This window comes from Sebastes umbrosus, chromosome 24, assembly GCF_015220745.1.
Source record: "Sebastes umbrosus isolate fSebUmb1 chromosome 24, fSebUmb1.pri, whole genome shotgun sequence".
NCBI lineage: Eukaryota > Metazoa > Chordata > Actinopteri > Perciformes > Sebastidae > Sebastes > Sebastes umbrosus.
The window spans coordinates 7742470-7749790 of NC_051292.1; the positions used below are offsets into that span (position 1 = coordinate 7742470).

The 7321-nt window shown below is 42.6% G+C and overlaps 1 long non-coding RNA gene across 1 annotated transcript; it reads right to left on the reverse strand.

Annotated features, from left to right (window-relative positions):
• Window positions 1-489: 489 nt before the first annotated feature.
• On the reverse strand, window positions 490-4442 carry LOC119483974. Its single transcript, XR_005205881.1, has 2 exons — window positions 1462-4442; window positions 490-1038 (listed from the first exon to the last, which is right to left on the reverse strand). It is a non-coding gene; the product is annotated as an uncharacterized LOC119483974 (long non-coding RNA).
• Window positions 4443-7321: the final 2879 nt, after the last annotated feature.

Sequence of the window (7321 nt, forward strand, 5' to 3'; positions counted from 1 at the left end):
AAGGCAAGGTAAGTCTTTGATAGAAGGTAGAGCTCTCTGAAAAGCAGTGGCTCTTGATGGATTATTTGGTAATTTCAGACCATTTTGTTGATAGAGGCTAGCCTTGCAACGGATAACAAAGCAACGCTTTTGGCATATGAAAATTATTCTGTTTAAGGGCAATCTGTGACCAAGTTTTCAAATGAAATTCACAAGAGAATAGAAGGTTGTTTCTCTTGGATAGATGCCAGTTCTCAACTAGCACTCCTTGCTTACCAAAGCGCAATTCTAAAAGACTGTCTTTTATTTCTAATTTGAATGGAGCTCCAAAGAGTGGACGTCGACCAATCGATTTTAACCAGAGCACATGAATAACTCGCTCCCTGCAGAGTGGGGAGGTAAAGAAACTGTGAAAAAAAAATGTGTTTGAGTGAGGAGACAATTAGTGATACTAAACATTAAAATCCAACCTTAGTTACACTCTGCTCTTTCTCTCAAGAAAAACACACAGAACAAATTAATTATTTTTAATGTGTATATGCTTGGTCTCATTTCAGCATCATCTTTTAATAACACAGATTTAATGGACTGGTATTTAGAAAAAGGCTACTCCATACATACTTAATACCATTACTGACCAAATTAACCTTGAGTAGATCTTAATTACATTTAGTTCCATTTGGTTGGTCATGCAATTCACACAGCTCGGGAAATTACAAATGGACAGGGGGGTGATCTTTTTCTTCCACAAAGTTTGCTTTCCACTCATTGTATGAGTTTTCCACTCCAAACTGACATTATTCAAACATGTCCTTAAAGGATGGTGATATTCTGCATTTATGTTTCTTGGCAGTAAATCACATGAAAGGACTCAAAGGGCGGGTGGTTGGGTGAAACAAACATCAGACTTTTACACAGGAGACCACTCTTCCAAGTCCTGTGTGAAACGAAAAGTCAACGTTTGTCACGTAACTTGCGTACTTAAAGGAACAGCATTCATAACTATGTTTTCAGTAGTGTATAATCACGTGAAACTAAGAATCATTGTGTTTTCGTTAACTTAGAATGAACCCTTCATATCTACATAGTAGGGGTTGATAGATGTGTTTTTTTCAGGATCGATACCAATACAGATTATTATTAATCAAGCAGATCGATAACCAATATTTTGAACCAACACACATTTGTAGTGAAAAATGGGAATAACACAATTCTTTAAAGTTTGATGTATTTGTACTTTTTGCTGTTGTTCCTCCCATCCATCCATCCACTATCTGTAACCGTTTATCCTATTCTGGGTCGCGATGTGGCTGGAGCCGATCCCAGCTGACATTGGGCGAAGGCGGGGTGCACCCTGGACAGGTCACCAGACTATCAAAGGGCTGACACATAGAGACAGACTCACTCTCACATTCACACCTATGGGCAATTTAGAGTCAACAATTAACCTAACCTGCATGTCTTTGGACTGTGGGGGGAAACCTGAGTACCCGGAGGAAATCCACGCTAACAGGGGGAGAACATGTAAACTCCCAAGCCGGGTTTGAACCTGCGGCCCTCTTGCTGTGTGCTAAATTGCCCGTAGGTGTGAATGTGTCTGTCTCTATGTATCAGCCCTGTGATAGTTTGGCGACCTTTCCAGGTTATACCCCGCCTTTGCTCAATGTCAACCCTGAATAAGATAAGCGGTTACAGATAATGGATGGATGGATTTTAACTGATTCCAACTCTGATTTGTCTGTTTGTTTTATTGTTAATTATTTTCTGTGTGTATTGTTTTAATTGTACTCTGGACATCATTGAAAATGAAGGCAAGCCCTTAATGATTCTTTGAGATTTCAATTAATGAATTACGTCTAAAGTCACTAACAAGAATATCATGCACGTCTCTTAGCAATAAGAAAAACATAGAATATCGGCAGCCTCATCCTTAAGAGGTACTAAAAGAGTAGAAAAGGTTATATAAACCTCATTATGGCAAGGTAAACTCCCTCTATAGATTATTAAACAAAACAGGAACATGCAGTATCAGTGGTTTGAGACAGACATCAATTTCTGTCTGACACTATCCCCTCTTTTGATTAAAATTCACTCCCGACATGACAAGCTCTCAACTGCCACTCACCCAGTCATCTGTCAGCGTGATTCAGTACTATACAATATTATTCAAAAGCATACTTGAATCCTAATGAGGATCCCATTGACAACTTATTGCTAGACCCGCTGATGAACATTGATTGAATAGAGTGGTCTGGTTTGGAGTGGAGCCCCCTCGGTCTAACCTGGGCTGGGGGGGAGGAGGGATACGGGGCAAAGAGAACAGTCATTGGTATGAAGAGTGCATCAAACTGGGGCTTGATGGGATCAATGGTTTGTCCACTGTTGTTTATCCCGTTCTTTACCTTCCACTCAGGCTTGTTTTTGCATGGAGAAAAAACTTTTCAACTAAATTTATTATTACGTAGCGTCAAATCATAACAGAAGGTATCTCGAGACGCTTTTCATATAGAGCGGGTCTAGACCATACTCTTTAATTTAGAGACCCAACAAGAGATCCCCCATGAGCATTGTTGCGACAGTGGCAAGAACGCATAGAAACCTTGGGCAGAACTCGGCTCTGGGTGGGTGGCCATCTGCCTTGACCGGAGGGGTTTTCCAATTGAAAACTACCCTAAATAACAATGTATTTTGGCGTCTTTATACACACGTTTGTGCGTCTGTCTCAGTTCGTATGTGTGTTTGCTTACAGCTTGTTTATCTGCCCACCAGAACAGGGTGTGTTCTCATACTTATGGCCCCTCCAAGTCCAAGGCTGGCACGCAATAACGAAGACAGCACTTTCAATAACCTTGACAGACAGATTAAAAAGAGGATTCAATAGCTACTCTTCCCCATGAGCACTCCATCACAGAGGCCGCTATCCTTCAACGCCGCTCCTCTCTCCCTTTATCGTCAGCTCCTGTCAATCACTCGGTGGCTCGGCAAAATGGCCTCTGCTGCTCCTGAGGAGCCGCTACTGTGTTCCCGCTTATCCTCCGGTTGTGGGTTAGAGGGGTACGGCAACAGCAGGAGGAGCCTTATCGTTGAACTGAAGGGTTGGCGGTGTGTTGCTCGCCACGATATCACCCCACACGGGGGGTATGGTGACGTTTCTATGAAGAGGTGCACAATCACAATCGCGCACATCACGTCCCCCTCGTCTGTCTCAGCAGACTGTCCTTCTCTCACGTGGGTGGCCTTGTCAATCCCCATTACTACCCGCATTTCTATGGCTTCTAAACAACCACCGCCCATCCGCCATCCCTTTCAGCCGCAGTGCTCCCGAGCCTCGCAGGCTTAGATCCCCCCCTCCTCCCTCTCAGAGTTTTTTTGCCGCGGCTTTACTCGCAGCCTTTGAAAGTTCACAGCCTGTCTTGGAGGCACAGAGAGGAAAATCAAACTGCTCAAGGCGGGCTCGGATCACAGGTGAAACCCTCAGAAAGAAAAAAAAAAATCCTGATGTGAATTCAGGAGACACGTTGCCTGAAGACGGGGCACGGAGTTGAAAGAGTTTTTCTCGACGCCATGCGTACTTATTTGTTATTTTTCTGCCATTATCATTTCTAAGTGTTATGTCATCCTTGTCCAGCTTTTGGGTTACTTAAGGTGGAGGACTAAAACGGTGGGTGGCAATTATTAGCACAACGTAAGACTAATAGGAATATGATGAGGGGGGGGAAGTTGTCCAGAGGTTATTTCCAGCTTATCAACAATAGAGTAAGTGATATATCGGCTAATTAATGGTTCCAACTGCTCCCTAATTGCAGTGACTTCTGACCTACTGTTACCTCCTAGGATCTGGTCTCCGCCCCAAGGGCATCGGATGCTCAAGCAGACACACACCGACACACACACATATACCCGCGCACAGCGAGCTACCCCTGTGATCCCTGAATGTCAGGCTAAGGGCATCCAGAGGCCAGCAGTCCTCTCAGCCTCGCATACCAGGAGTTGATAAAGAGCATGGAAACACACAGTGGGCAGTTTAGCCACTATAATCTTGGGGATTACAGGTCAAAACGATTCCAGACACAAGAAAAAAAACAAGAGTTGAGACACCCTTCGCTACAGAGAATGAATATAATGTGTGCTGCCTCATACTTCATCCCCATCAACGGTTATTACACACCAAAGCTGTAAGTCAGACCTGAAAAATACAAAACAAACAAAATCTGTGCCCTTGGCGATGCACCAATCAATATTTCAATTTTAACAATGGATCAAATGATTATGTGTAAAGTGAAAGGTGTCGCTGGTAGTGACGAATCCATCATGACTCTGCGGTCCCTCAGCTCTACGGAGGGTACCTCCGCACCTTTAGTCTTTATTAGGTCTGTCTATCGATTAAAATATTTAATCGCAATTAATCGCATGATTGTCAATAGTTATAGTCCATAGTTATTGTCCTAGTTTAATATGTTACCTGTATCTTCACTCTAGCTTTAAAGACTACTTAAAGACCCACTACAACCTAAAAAAAGTTGCGTTAATGCGTTAAAGAAATTAGTGGCGTTAAAATGAATTTACGTTAACGCGTTATTATCGTTAACTTTGACAGCCCTAGTTTTTATCACTTTTTTTTTGTTTTTTTTGCTGTTTTGGTTCAGTCTCACGGCTCTCATCAACATAGTTTCCATCCACAGTGGGCAGCTGTTTTCAGCAAACAGGTTCCGATAAACCAGCCTTGTCACCCTAAATGGCGTACGAATGACGCGGTAATTTGTATGTCGTTTTGCGTGCAATAAGAACGCCGTTCTTGCTTTCTTGCTTATGGTAGATGGGAGGGATGATGTCATCTTGCATAATAATTAGCCATGTGCTTTTGTTCAGGATAACGGGCTGTCGGGATATTTTTCGTACTGTTTGGGTTTCGGACTAATGGGCCGTCGGAAAAAATGGCATGTCACTAAAAAAACGTCATGACTTGTGTTATGTCTGGTTGCTTGGAAAAGTCACGTTGACAAAGAGACTTCCAAGAAGTCACTGCTCTCAGCCAAGAAATAGTTTTAAATACGGACTTGGTGTGCAAAGGCCTTAACGCTCTGCAAATAGGGGAATGTCCCAAAATGTCAAAGTATTTCTTTAAGTAATACATATTAATAATAAATAATAGAGTGCATTTCTTGCATAGAGCCATACCATTGCCATACCACTGCCATACCACAAGACATTTAGTGCAAGATCTATTTAAAGTAGGGGGAAAAAGAAGCTCTTGGCGTTGAAAATATAGATGTCTGTGTCTATTTTCAACCCCATTAGATATCACTGACTGATTACATTCTGCTGTTTATGAGAGCACTCATGGGATTCAATGCATTAAACCATCCCTTCAAAACTTAATCTATCGCTTAATTAAAGTTGTCCAATATGAAAACAGAACCAGCCTACTAAGAATTAACTTCAACCCTCCATTGTCCCTCCATCTAAGCCGCAGACACTTGTGAACCGGCTAATGAAGACGTGTTAAGATACAGATTCAGGTCCATTTGCATGCAATTACAGCACATTGCTTAAACGCCAGAGCTGTCAGCATCCATGCGTCCACATATCCTGCATCTGCAGTTCTCCGGAGAATTACGAACGACCCCCTCCCTCCTCCCGTTTCACCAAAGTCATTGCTCTGCCTCTGCAGTTTTGTGGCAAATGGCTGTAGTCCATTCAAACGTGTGAAATTGTAATCATAGCTGTCTCTGGATGGGTGTAATTAATGTGCTCTATCACAGAGATTTTGATGGCCAGTGTGGAGTATGTGGGGAGCCAAGCCAGCGAAGGACATCGGCTAAATGATGTGCTATTATATGGAGTGTTTGGTCATTTGTAATAGCACGCGGAGCGGAATGCATGATGAGCAAAGAGGAATGTCCTCCTGGTGCTATCATCATTGTGTTCATTAATTGCATTGTTGATGGTAGTTGGTAACACAGCAGGTTGGATGTGATGAGTGTTTATGCGGCAGAAATAGCTCTGCAAATTTGGTTTTGCTAGAAATTGAGTGTGTCTGGTGGGAAATTTACCTGCCGCAACTTTAGAATTTACTTTCAAATTCTTCCTCAACATCTCCCTGGGTGTCCGCGCTGCCTGCAGATTGATAGATTTTACAACACAGTCATTAGCTGAACAGATATTAGAGGATGTTTTGTTTAACTGATGGTGTCAGTAAACAAGAGGCCAACTCAGAGATAAGAAACAGCGAGCCGGAGGAAGACTGATAGGACGACTCTGCAGCGTATCCCATCAGTCTGTGTGTCGGACCCGTCTCCGCTCAGACAAATTAGGATTTGGGATGTGGGGTGTGCATCCTGAGACAGAATGAATATATCTTCTCTTTGTGATGGATTCATCACCCATGGGTGTACACATGACGAACAAGCATTAGTGTCATGAGAGCTTAGAGGAGGGATCGCGAGGAAAGGGAGGAATGATGGAGGATCAGCTGCACTGTGCATGTGTTTCTGTGTGTGTGTAGGTGGTGGTTGGGAATTCCTGATATGCTACAATAGCTTTTGGTAGTGTGCCAGCAAATCATGGGGTTACAAAGAGGTTCCTGATTGGAGAGGGCTGAAGTTGACTGTTAGTTATTTAGGTAATTAGTTATTTATGCCAAGGAGGTAATGTTTTCAGTTTGGTTTTGTTTGTCTCTTTGTCAGCAGTAATACAGAAAAACTACTCGCCCGATTTTCATGAAACTTGGTGGAATGGTGTAGCATGGGCCAAGGGGGAACCCATTAAATTCTGGAGGGGATCCGACTCACAAGGCCGTTCAGCTTTGTCTCCTAAAAATTACGTTCCCATACAACTAAACTGCGTTCTCAATTACGTTTGGAGGGAAACGTATTTTGTCACGGATTATGTTTGTCTTGTGCAGTGGTCGGGGTCGGTAATCGGTGGTGCAGTGGTTAGCTCTATCGCCAATGAAGACGTTTATTTAAGTGTGCTAATATAGTATACTTCTTTTAAACTTAAAATAAGAGAATTCTTTACGTTTTTCTTTTCTTATACTTGGCTTATGCTGACAAGTATACAGAAAAGTCTAAGTGTACTTGGCTTATACTGACAAGTATACAGAAAAGTCTAAGTATACTTGGCTTATACTGACAAGTATACAGAAAAGTCTAGGTATACTTGGAGTTTACATGTTCTCCCCTTGTTAGCGTGGGTTTTCTCCGGGTACTCAGGTTTCCAACCACACTCCAAAGACGTGCAGGTTAGGTTAATTGTTGACTGTAAATTGTCCGTAGGTGTGAATGTGATCGTGAATAGTTGTCTGTTTCTATATGTCAGCCCTGTGATAGTCTGGCGACCT